This window comes from Lactuca virosa, chromosome 4, assembly GCF_052849685.1.
Source record: "Lactuca virosa cultivar CGN04683 chromosome 4, Lactuca_virosa_CGN04683_v6, whole genome shotgun sequence".
Classification (NCBI taxonomy): Eukaryota; Viridiplantae; Streptophyta; class Magnoliopsida; order Asterales; family Asteraceae; genus Lactuca; species Lactuca virosa.
The window spans coordinates 226,885,326-226,902,080 of NC_136429.1; positions in this window are offsets into that span (position 1 = coordinate 226,885,326).

Consider the following 16,755-nt stretch of genomic DNA (forward strand, 5'->3'; position numbering starts at 1 on the left):
TTAGCACCGCTTTCCACCCTCAGATGGATGGACAGAGCGAGAGGACGATTCAGACTCTCGAGGACATGCTTCGGGCATGTGTACTAGATTTCGGTGGCAGTTGGGATACGTATCTTCCGTTAGCGGAATTTTCGTATAACAACAGCTATCACTCCAGTATAGACCGACCTCCCTTCGAGATGCTCTACGGGAGGAAGTGCAGGACCCCAATCTGTTGGGGTGAGGTCAGTCAGCGAGTCATGGGGAGTACAGAGGTGGTACTCAAGACCACAAAGTTGATTTGGAGTTTCAGGTGGGCGATATGGTCCTCCTGAAGGTATCACCCTGGAAGGGTGTTATCAGCTTCCGGAAGAGGGGCAAGTTGGGCCCCAGGTTCATTGGTCCGTTTAGGGTTTTGGCCCGGGTGGGTCGGGTTGCTTATCGGTTGGATCTTCCAGCAGAGCTTAGCCAGATCCACAACACTTTCCATGTTTCTCAGTTGAGGAAGTGTTTGGCGGACGAGTCAGCCGTTGTACCCTTGGAGGATATTCAGGTTGATAGCAGCCTGAATTATATTGAGAAGCCCCTTGCGATTTTGGATCAGAAAACGAAGACCTTGAGGAACAAGGTAGTCCAGCTAGTGAAGGTGCAGTGGCAACACCGGAAGGGTTCGGAATGGACGTGGGAGGTCGAGGAGGAAATGAGGGAGCATTACCCAGAGATATTTATAGATTCAGCAGCAGCAGACTTCGAGAATGAAGTCTAAGATAAGTGGGGGAGAGTTGTAAAGCCCCATTTTCTGGTATGTGATTTAAATAAAGTAATTTTCATTTCTTAAGGGGTACTCGACTAGTCAGTAGCCCGACTCGTCGAGTAGAGGCGGGATTTGCACGCGATTTAAGTTGGCGACTCGACGAGTCCATATTCCCGGACTCGGCGAGTCTGCCAGTCTGGATGAAACCCTAATTTCAAGGGTTTGCACCCTATTTAAACATCTTATGTGCCCCAAGACCAGCCTCCTTCACCCACAAAGAGTCCCATACGAAACCCTAACCGTTCTTAAGAATTTTTGGATCATTTTCTCACTTGTGAAGGTTTTAGTGCATCTTGGGGATTTGGGGAAGAAGAGAGAAGAGAAGTATTCAAGGGGAGCAAGTAGATCCGGACTTCTGGTTGCATTTCAGTCCCCTTTGAGGTATCAAGCTCGAATCTTTGCTTATTATCAATTAGATCTCTTGAGAAATTTGCTCTTGTTGATTTTGAGCCCTTTCTAGACTTTAAAGTCGAATTAAGAGTTAATATGTTGAATGGACTTCAGATCTAATCTTTCCAGAGCCTCTTAAGCTCAAGGTTGCTGCCTTTATTGAGCCAAGTTTCCATTCCAAGCTTAGATATCTTCCTTTAGCTTATTTTGGGTATTTGAGCTTCATATTAGCATGCATGTACGTAATGTTAGAAACTTTACGTGAAAAACCAGCGCTAGGAGCCCAGATCTATGAATGGAATGCACTGGATTTGAGCAGAATCGACTGTTTAGTAATGACATGCATGGGACTCGGCGATTCGTTCTTCAGACTCGACGAGTCGAGTCGCGAGTCCCCGATTTTCCCCATCTGAGAGTTTAAGGTGGAATCAGTGAGTAGGTAATGGACTCGGTGAGTAAAGGCTCAGATTTAGTAGTGGAGGGACTCGACGAGTTGTTCATAGAACTTGGCGAGTCAAGGACTGATCTCATTCATAGGATGAAGGAGGACTCGACGAGTTGTTCATACAACTCGGCAAGTCAGATGAAGATGAACTAGATGTTAGTATCGAAGAAGAACTCGTCGAGCCTTTGCCAAACTCGACGAGTAGAAGCGGGTAGAGAATTAGAAAGGATGATAGGGACTCGGCGAGTTGGCGGCCCAACTCGGCGTGTCCGGTCAACTTAAAGTTGACTTTGACCAGGAAGTTGACTTTGACCAGGATGTTGACATTGACCAGGGGTAAAATAGTCATTTTACCCCGAGAGTAGTTATCAGTATATGATTTAGTGTTGTGGGATTTGTAGCCGGGGAGTTCCGGAGCAGCAGTCAGATAGTTTCAGATTTAGCATCTCAGCAGCCAGCATTACGAGGTGAGTTTCCTTCCAGTAGGAACGGGTCTACGGCGACAATGCCGGCCCGTTTAGTTAGCAGTAGTTCTGGACTTCGGTCTGATGCAGAAGTTCAGGGTGCTTGATGTCTTTGTGATTCAACCATGTCTGTGTGTTATGTGTTCCGGACTTCGGTCTGATGCAGTATGCAGTATATGTATTTATGCTAGTAGTTATGATTATGTTATGCTATGTTCAGTCAATTCCGGACTTTGGTCCGATGCAGAGGGCAAGGCCCTGGTTAGTTCCAGACTTCGGTCTGATGCAGAGGGAAAGGCCCTGGTTAGTTCCGGACTTCGATCCGATGCAGTTTCCGGACTACGGTCCGATGCAGAGGGCAAGGCCCTGGTTAGTTCCGGACTTCGGTCCGATGCAGTTTCCGGAGTTCGGTCCGATGCAGTGGGCAAGGCCCAATAGTTGCTTTATATGTTATTATATGGTATGTGGTAGTTTTGGGGAGCTCACTAAGCTTCATGCTTACAATTTCAGTTTTGGTTTCAGGTACTTCCGCTAGCAAAGGGAAGATCTCGGGATGATGGCATCGCACACACCACAGCTTCAGTTTTATCCTGGAAGTTTTATTCATAAATTTTGATATGATTGATACAGTATTTGTTTTGACACAGTTACTTGACTTTTGAGTTACTCATTCTATGGTTCTTAGTACGTTTGACATTCGATGATGTAATTTTTAGTAATATTAAAACAAAAATTTTTGGGTCGTATTTTGGGATGTTACATAATGCTCTGATACCAACTGTGACATCCCCAAATTCACGGTCAATTTAGAAATTTGATTTATGCTTATTTAAAAATCACAGTATCCTTTTTTTGAAAAGTAGTATTTTGGAACTTGTTCCCAAAAAAACATGATAATAATATTATCAAAGAATTTCCGAAGAAATGTATTTTATTTATATTAAAACATTGGTATGTCATCGTCAGTACATAAACATAAGCATAAACATACCTTACATTCATTTACACTAATGATTTACATATCCTTTAATTTCTCAGTGTAATGTGTCTTTGTATCCATATCTGTGATATAAATAAACTGAGTGGGTCAGGTTGGGAAGCCTGGTGAGTACATAGGGTTTTCAACCCACAATAATATAGTTATTATATTTAATCATCAAATAATTAACCCAACTTCCCATCCTATTAACTTCTTTATTCTTAAAGATCTACCCTAGGAATCATCTATTCTTCCTTCATTCATTCCTACAAATTGTATTAAGGAATAGGCACGAAGTCCATCGCGGCCAGAGTTTATCCAACAAACACTAAGTCCATAGCTGCTGATGTTATCTGTTAGGTACTAAGTCCATAACTGCCAATATCCATCTATATGACACTAAATCCATAGCGGCCAACATTCATTTGTAAGGCACTAAGTCCATAGCTTCTAGGGTTTTTAGAGTACATGTAGTGAACATATCCTTCACAACACCTACATGTTGCGAGCCTGCTAGCGTTCCACTGGACTGTCTACAATAGTCCGTGGTCGTCATCTATACTCTGCTAGATGACTGGATCATTGTTAAGGTCAAGGCTTCTCAGCATCTTTCACCTCTCATCATCTATATCATCTTTCATCTCTCTTCATTGATCTCATCTTTCAACTACCCATATTTACCCAAAATATTTATAGGCATAAAAATACATTTACAGTTTAAATCAAGTAAAACGTGTATAAATCGTTCATCCATCATAGATATCAAGAACACAGATAATTGGCACATATAGCATGTAATTTATATTAAATACTTCATATTTATGTGTAAGATGAAAATAATTATGCACTCACTTGTTAAAGTGATGACCCGAAATTCGGACAGCGCTTCGCTCCTAACCATCGTCTTTTCCTTCGACGAAACTTAGCATCACTATTACTAGATTTTAGTCTAATATTTATTGTGGCTAATTATTAGTCTAGATTTATCATTAACTCAAGATCTACGAGCAATATTGTTTTTCTTGTATTATATAAGTGTTCAAACAATACTTTTCAACAACTATGTAAAGACAGGGGCCGGACATGAAACATCGGAGGGCAGAACCATTTTGGCATTAAAGTTGTTTTGAAATCCAACAACCCTATGTGGCACTTCAAACCAGATTCCCCGTACCGCGAGTAGTTAAAGGTATTATAATAACACTTTGTATAACTTATAATACTTAGCACATATTATGTTTATAGGTTCATAATAACGATAATGAACTTAAACATATGTTATACTTAAAGTAGGGTAAGCATAGCTCACTTACAAGGGAGTTTAGTGAGGAACCGGTCTCTACGCGGGCAGAACTTCATTGCTGAATCTTTCTAAAAAGATTCTTGTAGCACTTCAGCGCTAACCTTGCTATACTAAAACCACAGAAAGAGAAGTCGAATCACAAGGGACCGAAATGTTCAGGGGGGGGTAAGAAGAGAGAGACTCTTGAATCAGATAATGGTGCAAGAAACATTAGAGCCTAGAGCCTCTTATTTATAGTAACTGAATTTTCAAAAACCACCCTCTATAGTTACTTAAATGACCTTATAATTATTTAAACGACTGAACACCCCTTTATAATACTATTTTAAATAGATTTAATGATATTTGTACTAAACTAATTACGAAAGTACTCAACACTTGTCTTATAACGACCGGATCGTTGATACCTTTCTAATGATATATACATATTTGTGTGTGTGTGTGTCTATATATATATATATATATATATATATATATATATATATATATATATATATATATATATATAGGGAAAAGTTCAATAGACAACCATAATTATTGGTTCTTCAAGGAACCAAATCTTTTTTTCAATTTCTAGAGCTTATTCTTTATCGAAAAAAATCTAAAAATATCTAAATTCATATATTAACATTGTGAATGTGAAAAATATTTTTCAGATTCACCGTGTGAATCCGGATTCACGTTGTGAATTTTCAAAGATTCACATTGTGAATTTGACGTAAAAAATAAAAAATCGAATTTGATATCATTGGAAAAAGGATAAAAAGTTATGAATTTCTGTATTTTTTGTTTTTTTTTTCATAAAAAATAAGTTGTAAAAGTTGAAAAAAAGATTGGTTTCTTTGTTCCTTGGTTAATTATGGTTCTCTATTGAACCTCACCCTATATATATATATATATATATATATATATATATATATATATATATATATATATATATATATATATATATATAATTTATACTTTATTCTAATACGTAAATATTCTATTATAAATTATAGCTCATTCATACGAACTCCGTTTTTGACGTTCGTTATATCCACGCGTAGTTATCGACGAGATCTACAACTTTCGTTTAGACTCCGTTGGCTAAATTTGACTTTATTTTTCGTCCATATTTTTATAAAATTAAATGGTTTTGCTAAAATCGTAACACTCTCGTACGGACTCCGTTTTTGACATTCTTCTTCTCAAAATTCTTATTTTAAAGATTACTACGATTTTCTTTTTGGTGACTTTAGCTAAAAGTCAACCATTCTCTTCGTAGCTTTTTACGTCATACATTCATTGTGCGTGACTGAGTTTTATATATTATAAAAATCATATCTAATTCATACGGCGTCGGATTTCTACGAAATTTATATTTTAGGGACCGAGAAGACATGTACTTTCTATATATATATATATATATATATATATATATATATATATATATATATATATATATATATATGTGTGTGTGTGTGTGTGTGTGTGTGTGTTGGCGCACTTATTTTTACGATTCGGCTGATTTTTCCTATTTTATTATATTATAATAATCATGAAACAGATAATATTCATATAATTCTTCTTTATTACGTCAAATAGGCTACAATTGTTGACCCTAAACATTACTTTGGTTAAGATTATTTATCCTAGATAATCTTCTATAAAAAAATCATTTTTAACGCTTATTATATCTTAATTGACTAGCCCGAATCTGCATGTGTTACAATAAATATGACAATATCAAAATACCCCACACTTATCTTTTGCTTGGCCCAAGCAAAACTAATTTTTAAGTCAAACTTTCATCACCAATATCACACAAGACAATCCATTTTGAACTCATCCATTATACCAAAACATCAATTTGCATATTTGTGTCTAATGTTCCTAAAAACTTCCCAATCCTAAAAACTCACAATCCTTATGAACCTTCACCCCTTAGTTTTATACGACACTCATTTTTGCAACCCTCCAAATCCATCATTAGAAATCTTTCTTAACCTCAAGGAATTTTTGGTTAAGCTACCCAAGCATATATAATATCTAGAAAGAATTACAACTTTGATACCACAATGGAGCTCATTTGAATTCTTATCTTCTTTGATATTTTCTCTTTGATCACTTTGAATTCATCACCTTTTTGTTTGATTTTTGGTATCTTCAACTTTTGAATCTTCATAATTTTTGATCTTTTGATCTTCATACTTTGATAGCTCCAAAATTCTTACAACTTTTTTTTTTTGTAATTTTCTCTTTTTTTTTTAAATATATCACTTTTTTCGCTCAAATCTTTCATGGTTAAGCAATGGAGATTAACTTCAACCTTTATTGGTTAGAGGCATTAGTCTAAGTGCAATGACTACATAACCTCTCATGGATAGATTTCAGGTACACGCTGCAAAACTTATTATGCCATATAAACTACCAGATTATCTTTCATATCTTATGAGTTTTCACTAAAACTTGAGAAGCCACAAATATATTATAACATATGTTGGCTCAGTTAAACATTTGAGCTCACATTGAATCATCCCAGGCAACACTAGCAACTTTAGTTTTTAATTTTCACTAGATTTAATTTGTAGATTATTATTTCAACCCCCTAACTCACACTTATTTCATACAATGCCCTCATTGTATGCATAAAACTATAAAAATAATAAAAAGGGAGAAAAAGGAACAGACTCCCCTGGGGTAGTAGTGGAGAGATCAAATTTTGAATGCGTGTGGAAAACTTGAACATCTTGAGTATATGACTAGAACTTAGACTTCATTAATACGCGTGAATGTGTCGGAAGGATGTGAATCAGAAACATGCATCTTCAAAAAGTGTGGTGCATAAAATATTCAATACAAATCATCTCAATTTGGGAAAGCATACGACACATTTTAAGGTTGAAATAGTAGAGTTAACATGTCATTTTAGTGACTCACAGCGTGATAAGAGAAGTTCACGACGTGAGTATGCTTCAGATTGATCTTGAAAATGTGATATCATCAACCTCATGATGTGATAATAGTGGGTCACGTTGTGAAAACTGGGTGCAATAGAATGTAACTTTGCAACAATTCATCTATTCAAGTGAGATGCAATTGAACTTCTTAATGGATTAAGACTCTTCTCAGACCCTTATGTTTCTGGAACCCTCTCTTTCTCTAATCTCCTTTCCGCACATGAAATTCACCCCACACTTATAAAAAATTATGGGATTCGACTCGTAACTCTAAAACACACGGCTTCTCTTGCTTTCTCTTGTCTCTCATTTTTTTCTCTCGATAAACTAATAAATCTTCAACAAAACAAACCACTCATTGAAATAAGAAAACAATCATCAAACATTCATGACATGTCCTTAAATCATGCCAAATTAAAAACACACCAAAATAAATGAAGAAAACAAAATAACTAAAAATAAAAAGGGTAAAAATCAATAATCATCATCTCCATTGTTTCTAGCTCCACTCGGCCCCGCGCCATCTCCCTATCGTGACCAATACTCGTTCCACGAAGGAAAAATAGGGTATTGATCTCCCAGATTAGGTGGTTTCTCACTGTGAAAGTGTTGAATCATGTTCTCCATAGTAGCACCTATCCAATTCATGCTCATGTTCATTCTGTCAAAATACCTGACCATCATCTCATCACGAGATGGTCCTCCTCCTATAGGTTCATTTTGTTGCACCGGTTGACCTCTCTTGTAACGCCCGTGTTTCTAGGATAGGCATTAATGATGATGTAATACTCTAGGTTAACCTTTGTAACCCGTCTTGAAATAATAAAGATGTATTAATTGAGTATTATGTGTTTTGTGCTTAATTGTGTGACTTAAATGAATTAAGGATAAAAATAAGCGTCAAAATAAAATGTTAGATAAACCCGATATCCATGAAAGATGTGGTAGTGGTCGTGACGAGGTTTCCGAATATATAAAGAATGATGAAATCCGAGTTATAATGAAGAAGTTATGACCTGTCGAAGTTTCGCGACAGAACCGGCACAACGCTGAATGATGTAAAATATGAATTTAAGATAGAGCGATATTTAGCCTTAGTGATCTAAACGAAAGTCGTAAAATACGTTAAACCGAGAGCGTACATATAAAGAACGTCTAAATCTGACTTCGTATGAAGAAGTTATGATTTTTCGAAGTTTCGACTTAGCAGTGTACAGCCCGAAGTTCGAATATGGGATCGACCGATATTTAGCCAAAACTTTCTAAATGAGAATCGAAGATCTCATCGATAGTAGTGCAACGACGGAAAGACAGACGAAAACGGACGTTAGACGAAGGAGTTATGAGTTTATAACAGAGTTTTCCTGTCCCGGCCTACTAAAAATAATTTAATAAAAATTAAATTCAAAATTAGCCAACGAAGTCTAAACAAAAGTTGTAGATCCTGTTTTTACCTACGCGTGGAAAAAAGAACGTCGAAAACGGAGTTCGTATGCGAAAGTTATAAATTTCTGAAGTTCGGGGCGCGAAACCCCAAAACTGTCAGAGACCACGACGTGAAATCAGTGTTCACGACGTGAACTGACTTTTGACGCCTTCTGGAGCCTAACAGAGCAAGTGGACGATGACGCATGCAATGACGTTTATGCCCACGACGTGGGAGAACTGTTCACGACGTGAAAATCGAGAAAACAACCCTATAAATAGAGTTGAAGGGGCAGCCGAGTTTGGTTGCTCATTCTCTCATCTCTCACCCGTATTGCATCGATTTACGTGCAAAGAAATACCCTCGAAGCCCCGGTATCATCCCGAGACCCGAAGCAAGTCCTGAAGCCCGAAGACCCCGAGAAGAAAAGAATTTCTGAGCCGAAGCTCTGCCTGCAAGAAGCCCGGTTTGTGAAGATCTTCCAGTTTCACCGAAGAATACTACTTTTAGAGCCGTAGTGCTGTCCGATCATCTCCTGATCAAGTGAGTGTATATTCGTTTTCTTCTAACACATAGATATGAATTATTCTTTATAAAATACGTGCTAGGTGTTTATATATTATTTGTTTATTTGAACTAGTGTTGAACGGATGTTTTGTACAGGTTTTAAGCTGTATATAAATGTATATATTTTATCTACTAATATGTTGGGTAGAACATGGTAGACAGTTGTTGTGTGATGAAATAAAATGATGAGAGGCCTCGTTGTTGTTGCTGATTCAGTCATCTAGCGGAGTTTAGATGACGACCACGGACTTTTCTAGACAGTCCAGTGGAACGCTAGCAAGCTCATTACCTGTAGGTGTTAATGAACTTGGGTGTTCATTTGTTGTACTCCATCCCCCTCGTGGTTGCCTTTAGGACATCTATTGTTAAGGAAACCCCTTTGCAGTAATGTCCGTCCCGATGAAAATCCTAGATTAGGTCCCTTGTAATAGTTGTTGTTTTAGGGACATAAAGTCAGGATAACGGAAATGGGTAATAGGGTTATTGTTGGTTGATGAACTAAATATATTTATTTATTGTGGGTTGGAAAACCCTATATGCTCACCAGACTCCGAAGCCTGAATCACTCAGTTTCTTTGTATTACAGGTAGTGGCTCGACATCATAAGTTGGATGACATTGTCAATATATTTTTGGATTATAGACCAGTAGTTATATGTAACTGTTGTAAGGTCTATTTTGTATTGTTTATGCTTTTGGTCTGTATTGGAACATGACATCCCGAGTTTTGATATATAATGAAAATACATTTCTTCAAGAAATTCTTTGATGAACTTTATTTTATCATGTTTTGTTTTGGGGACAAATTTCTGCAACTCTTTTAAATCAATGGATTTACTCTGAAATTATTTTAAAAGCATAAATGAAACCGGTCTTTTCTGGCCGTGATTTTGGGGATGTCACAGTTGGTATCAGAGCGTTAGTTTAAGCGAACTAGGAATTTGTAGGATTTCTAGACTTAAACTTAGAATGCTAAGTGAAGATTTTGAGATAGTGTCTGTTATACTTTAGACACAAGCACTAGTTTATTTTAGGAAAGTTGCCTAAAATGCTTTTATGTGCTAAATGTTATATGTTTGCCATATATGATATTATTTGTTCGGATCTATGGTTTGTTGCCAACCGGATCTGGAAACCTTATGTGTTTAGGATTCTAAGCGTATGATTACGGTATTAGAACTAGCATATAAACGTTTCGGAGTGATAAGGATGATTTGATTTCTATCGTAATTGAGGATCTAAATTCACCTTATTCGGTGTATATATCAAGAATGGGAAGAACAAGAAGCGGAGTTGGAAACGCGAACGAAAACAGGAATCAACCACCTGTAATCGTGCAAATACATGTTGTAGCTGCTGCACCTGAGCCGGTGACAATGGCTGGTGTACAATTGATGATTCAGACGATGTTGGATCGTCAGATGGAAGAAACTAGACGTCTGCTTCAACAAAATCGTGAAGAACTTTCAATTCAAGTTGAAGAGCCCGAAGTGAATGGAGGGCCGTCGGAAGGAGGTAACTTCACTGGGACTGTTGGTCAAGCCAACCCACCAATTGTTAGGCATAATAACCACGATGGAGGGAATGATGGCCTTGGATGCAAGTACAAAAATTTTCTGACTTGCAAACCATCGAGCTTCACTGGAAAGGAGGATCCGATCGGAGTCATGGATTGGATCTCAGAAATGGAGCTAGCCTTCATGACGTGTGGTTGCAGAGGCAAGTTGCAAACTACTTTCGCAGTACGTCAGTTCAGGGGTGGAGTTGTTCGATGGTGGAACACTCTGGGGAAGACCCTAAGCCCTAATGAGCCACTGCAACTGACTTGGGCAGAGTTCTTGGTGCAGTTCAAGCGCAAGTTCTGCTCGGCCCAAAATCTACTGGAGTTGGAGAACAAGTTTCTGACATTGACAAAAGGCAGCATGTCAGTTGATGAATACACTAACGCCTTTACAGACAAAATGGAGTTTGCTTTGCGCATCGTTCCAGATGAGCTGACAAAAGTTGACTGGTACGCAAAGGGACTACTGTGGGAGTACGCAGTGCCAGTACGTCAGGCACCTACTCTAGATGCAGCTATCTGGGCTGCCACGTCTGTTGAGGACATGATCAAGGGAAGAACTGCCAGCAAAGTTGAAGTTGGTGATAAGAGAAAGTTTGAGGGAACTTCAGGTTCCAGCAAGAAGAACAAATCTTCGAAGCCTAATTCGAAGAACTTTGGAGGCGAATCGAAATGGTGTGAAAAGTGCAAGAAAAAGCACTCTGGGAAATGTAGCGAGGATGTGACCTGCTACAAGTGTGGAAAGACGGGGCATTATGCCAATGAGTGTCCGTCCAACAAAAGAGTGTGCTTTGGATGTAACGAAGAGGGGCACATTTTGAAAGACTGTCCTAAAAAGAGGGAGGCAGCAAAGCCCAACATTTCACCAAAGCCGAAGGCAAGAGCCTTCCAGATGACACTCGAAGCTGCTAAAGAAGAAGCTGATGTCGCTTCAGGTACCTTTCTCGTAAACGAATTGCCTTCCCAAATTTTATTTGATTCAGGAGCCAACTACTCCTTTATATCGCATGAATTTGGTAGAAAACTAGCTTTGCCTGTTGATAGACTAGATAATGCTTTATTAGTCGAAGTTGCTAGTGGCAAGTTTATACCTGTTAGCCATCGTATGAAAAACATCTTAATCGACCTGAATGGGAATAAGTTACATGAGGAATTATTGCCTATCGAGCTTAACAGTTTCGACATCGTGTTGGGAATGGATTGGCTTAGCGCCAATGATGCCGAAATACTGTGCAAGAAGAAGATTGTAAAAGTAAACCCGCCAGGGAAAGAGTCATTTATGGTGTATGGGGACAAACGCAGAGTAAATTCTGGAATCATTTCTCTAATGAAAGCCAGAAAGTGTTTGGCCAAAGGATGTACATCATATTTGGCATTCGTGATCGATGCTAAGAAGGAGAAAAAGGAAATGTAGAGCATTCCTGTCGTGTGTGATTATACGAAAGTATTTCCCGAAGATCTTCTCGGATTACCGTCTGATCGACAAGTAGAATTCCGTATTGACTTGTTACCAGGAACCACGCCAATAGCAAAAGCACCTTACCGACTAGCACCGACGAAGATGAAGGAGCTAATGATGCAACTTCAGGATTTATTGGACAAAGGTTTCATTAGACCTAGTTCATCACCCTGGGGAGCTCCGGTGTTATTCGTGAAAAAGAGAGAATGGAGTATGAGAATGTGCATTGACTACAGAGAGCTGAATAAGGCAATGATAAAGAATAGATATCCATTGCCGAGGATTGATGACCTGTTCGATCAACTACAAGGTTCAACTTATTTTTCAAATATTGACCTAAGGTCAGGATATCATCAACTGAAAGTAAGAGAGCAGGATATCGAGAAGACTGCATTCAGAACAAGATATGGACACTACGAGTTTTGGTTATGTCGTTTGGACTAACCAATGCTCCCGCAACATTCATGGATTTAATGAACAGGGTTTGTAATCCGTTCCTTGATAAATCTGTGATAGTGTTCATAGACGACATTCTGATTTACTCAAAAAGCGAAGAGGAGCATGTCACACACTTGCAAGAAGTGTTAGAAGTCTTGAAGAAGGAGAAGTTGTATGCTAAGTTCTCCAAATGTGATTTTTGGATTCGAGAAGTCCAATTCTTGGGTCACGTGGTCAACCAAGAAGGAATAATGGTTGATCCAGCAAATATTGAAGCTGTGATGAAGTGGGAACAACCAAAAAGTCCCACGGAGATCCGAAGCTTTTTAGGACTAGCCGGATATTACCGAAGGTTTATCCAAGGCTTTTCTTCGATCGCTACTCCATTAACAACTTTGACTCACAAAGGAGCTACTTATGCTTGGAGTGATAAGCACAAAGAAGCATTCGAGTTGCTAAAAAAGAAGCTATGTGAAGCACCGATTCTTTCTCTACCCGATGGAGTTGAAGACTTCGCTGTCCATAGCGATGCGTCTGGTGTTGGGTTGGGTTGTGTTTTGACCCAAAGAGAAAAGGTGATAGCATATGCGTCTCGACAGCTGAAAGAGCATGAAAAGAACTACCCCACTCATGATTTGGAGCTGGCAGCGGTAGTTTTCGCTCTAAAGATATTGAGGCATTACCCCTATGGCACGAAGTGCAAACTTTTCACTGATCATAAGAGTCTCCAATATCTCTTTAGTCAGAAAGAATTGAATATGAGGCAGCGACGCTGGCTAGAACTACTTAAGGACTACGACTGTGACATACTTTACCATCCCGGTAAAGCAAATGTTGTCGCTGATGCTCTCAGTCGGAAAGTCAATCTTGAGAGAAAAAGGCCAAGAGCGTTGAGAATAGAAGTTGTCTCGACCATTGTGGAAAGTATAAAGAAAGCTCAAGAGGAAGCTTCTGAAAAGAATGACCGGAAGGAGGAACGTTTGGGCAAAACGTTGGTGTTCGGTACAAACGGTCATGGACTGAAGGTATTCCAAGATCGTATTTGGGTACCTAAGTCAGGAGGAATAAGAGATCTTCTAATGGAAGAAGCTCACAAAACCATGTACTCGATTCATCCTGGTAGCACTAAAATGTATAGGGACCTAAAACCCTATTACTGGTGGCGGACAATGAAGCTCGATACTGCAAAGTATGATGCTGAGTGTGTGATATGTGCAAGAGTGAAGGCACAACATCAGAAACCATACGAGAGTTTAGAACCTTTACCTGTGCCGATGGGTAAGTGGGAAGACATTGCCATGGATTTTGTCACTAAACTGCCCAGAACAAAGAACGGTCACAACATGATTTGGGTGGTCGTTGATCGCTTCACTAAGAGTGCGCACTTCATAGCAGCCAATGAGAAATGGTCTATAGATAAGCTTGCGAATTCTTTCGTGAAGGAAATTGTGAGGCTTCACGGTGTTCCGTTAACGATTGTGTCAGATCATGACAACCGTTTCACCTCGCGATTTTGGAGAAGTGTACAAGAGGAATTGGGTACCAAGTTGTGTTTGAGTACAGATTACCATCCACAGACTGATGGTCAGAGCGAGCGAACGATACAAACACTTGAAGATATGCTGAGAGAATGTACCCTGGAATTCCAAGGCAACTGGGATGAACATTTTCCTTTCGTACAATTTTCCTACAATAATAGTTTCCACTCGAGCATAAAGATGGCACCTTATCAAGCTATGTACGGACAAAAATGTCGTACGCCGTCTTGTTGGCTTGAGGCTGGGGAAAAGCAGTTTATGGGACCTGAGATAGTCCATCAAACTGCTGAAAAGTTGAAAGTGATTAGGGAGAGAATGTTAGCAGCTCAGGATCGTCAAAAGAGCTATGCTGACAACAAGCAAAGACCGATGCCTTTTGAAGTTGGAGATTCGGTTTTGCTTAAAGTCTCTCCGTGGAAGGGACTTATAAGATTTGGTAAAAGGGGAAAGTTAAGCCCAAGGTTTATTGGACCGTTTAAAGTTCTTCAGAGCATTGGGAATCAAGCATACAAGCTAGAACTACCCGAAGAACTGAATGGAATTCATAACACTTTCCATGTGTGTTATTTGAGGAAGTTCACGGGAGAAGTTCCCGATATAATTCCAATTTCTGAATTAAGAAATGATGAGAACAAAAGGTTAATTGAAGAACTAGAGGCAATAGTTGACCGAAAGACTAAGAAGTTGTGACGCAAGATGGTCGAATTATTGCTTGTCCGATGGAAACATGTGAATGGACCAAATCTCACCTGGGAGACGGAGAGTGACATGATGAGTCGCTATCCGCATTTGTTTGTTGATATGTGATTCCGAGGACAGGATCATCCTAAAGTGGAGAGAATTGTAACGCCCGTGTTTCTAGGCTAGGCATTAATGATGATGTAATAGTCTAGGTTAACCTTTGTAACACATCTTGAAAAAATAAAGATGTATTAATTGAGTATTATGTGTTTTGTGCTTAATTGTGTGACTTAAATGAATTAAGGATAAAAATAAGCGTCAAAAGGAAATGTTAGATAAACCCGATATCTATGAAGGATGTGGTAGTGGTCGTGATGAGGTTTCCGAATATATAAAGAATGCTGAAATCCGAGTTATAATGAAAAAGTTATGACCTGTCGAAGTTTCGCGACAGAACCGACACAACGCTGAATGACGTAAAATATGAATCTAAGATAGAGCGATATTTAGCCTTAGTGATCTAAACGAAAGTCGTAGAATACGTTAAACCGAGAGCGTACATATAAAGAACGTCTAAATCTGACTTCGTATGAGGAAGTTATGATTTTTCGAAGTTTCGACTTAGCAGTGTACAGCCCGAAGTTCGAATATGGGATCGAGCGATATTTAGCCAAAAATTTCTAAATAAGAATCGAAGATCTCATCGATAGTAGTGCAACGACGGAAAAAAAGACGAAAACGGACGTCAGACGAAGGAGTTATGAGTTTATAACAGAGTTTTCTTGTCCCGGCCTACTAAAAATAATTTAATAAAAATTAAAATCAAAGTTAGCCGACGAAGTCTAAACGAAAGTTGTAGATCTTGTTTTTACCTACGCGTGGAAAAAAATAACGTCGAAAATGGAGTTTGTATGCGAAAGTTATGAATTTCTGAAGTTCGGGGCGCGAAACCCCAAAACTGTTAGAGACCACGACGTGAAATCAGTGTTCACGACGTGAACTGACTTCTGACGCCTTCTGGAGCCTGACAGAGCAAGTGGCCGATGACGCATGCAATGACATTTATGTCCACGACGTGGGAGCACTGTTCACGACGTGAAAATCGAGAAAACAGCCCTATAAATAGAGTTGAAGGGGCAGCCAAGTTTGGTTGCTCATTCTCTCATCTCTCACCCGTATTGCATCGATTTACGTGCAAAGAAATACCCCCGAAGCCCCGGTATCGTCCCGATACCCGAAACAAGTCCCGCAGCCCGAAGATCCCGAGAAGAAAAAAATTTATGAGCCAAAGCTCTGCCTGCAAGAAGCCCGGTGTGTGAAGATCTTCTAGTTTCACCGAAGAATACTACTTTTAGAGCCGTAGTGATGTCCGATCATCTCCTGATCAAGTGAGTGTATATTCGTTTTCTTTTAACACATAGATATGAAGTATTCTTTATAAAATACGTGTTAGGTGTTTATATATTATTTGTTTATTTGAACTAGTGTTGACCGGATGTTTTGTACAAGTTTTAAGCTGTATATAAATGTATATATTTTATCTACTAATATGTTGGGTAGAACATGGTAGACAGTTGTTGTGTGATGAAATAAAATGATGAGAGGCCTCGTTGTTGTTGCTGATTCAGTCATCTAGCGGAGTTACGATGACGACCACAGACTTTTCTAGACAGTCCAATGGAACGCTAGTAGGCTCATTACCTGTAGGTGTTAATGAACTTGGGTATTCAGTTGCTGTACTCCATCCCCCTCATGGTTGCCTTTAGGACA